This window comes from Haplochromis burtoni, unplaced genomic scaffold (genome assembly GCF_018398535.1).
Source record: "Haplochromis burtoni strain Fernald_Lab_line unplaced genomic scaffold, NCSU_Asbu1 Contig_1243, whole genome shotgun sequence".
NCBI lineage: Eukaryota > Metazoa > Chordata > Actinopteri > Cichliformes > Cichlidae > Haplochromis > Haplochromis burtoni.
Window position 1 is genome coordinate 44,002 of NW_024583604.1, and position 1,170 is coordinate 45,171.

Below are 1,170 nucleotides of genomic sequence, written 5' to 3' on the forward strand. Positions count from 1 at the left end.
ACACACACACACACACACACACACACACACACAAACTGCTGACTTATAGTCAGACAGACAAAGACACACTTTTTAGAGACAGAGAGAATGACACATGCATCAAACTGATGGGTTAAGTCGTCAGGGGAACCCCCACATGCCCCACAAGCAAATGCCGAGCGACACACACACACACACACACACACACACACACACACACACACACACACACACACACACACACACCTCCCCTGCTGCCAGCCTCGTTCTGAGCACTCGGAGAGGGAAAATGTGTTTTGTTGCTTAGGAACAGTTTGCCTTGTGTCTCAGCAGGGGGTCTCCTTCTGAATATCATTATGTCCCCTCGACTGGGGAGGACCACACATTTTTCTTTGCTGCCAATATTTATCTTCGGCTCTGCTCGCTCTCCAGAGGCCCACAAAAACTGTTCTCATTGATTAAAGGCGGTAGAAAGCAGACTCCAGCAGCACACACCTCACCTCTCCTCCATGTAAACTCATCAGAAACGGCTCCTCGGCGCTGCTGCAGGTGTCAAAGTTCGCCCCGGTGACATTTCACTTTTCTTAAAGTTAAATCCCGAGCAGAGGGAACGGGTTGTTATCTGGATAAAGTGAATATGGGTTTTTTCAGCCTTTACTGACAAAATATAAAACAGATTCATACGAACATGATGATCAGGTGTGGATCAACCAACTCCAGGGCCCAGGGCAACACAGGCCCCCCATCAAAACCAGTATTTATCTGCACGGTCGGTTCACAGTTCACTCTCAGACTCCATATAAAAGATTTCACACTGACGTGCGTTATGTTCAGGGCGCCTCGGCTCATTCTGTCAATGATGGTCAATGTTCGAGTGAGAAACTGAGAAAAAGTCTCAGCTTGAACCTTAAAGATGCTGATCTTTCAGGCTGGTATCACAGTGTGAATGTCTTTTCTGCACTTGTGTCTTTTTGGGAGGACACGCCTCGTGTAAATGTTCACGTGTTGATTTCACTGATTTATAAACTCTGCACTTCACATACACGTGAGCAGGACATTTGCTCACGTGAATAAAACCTTTTTGCCATTATTTATTTTGTATTTTGCTTTTTTTTTGGCATATTTGTCTCACTTTACAGATCATCAAACAAATTGTGATATTAGACAAAAATAACCCGCATAAATACAAAA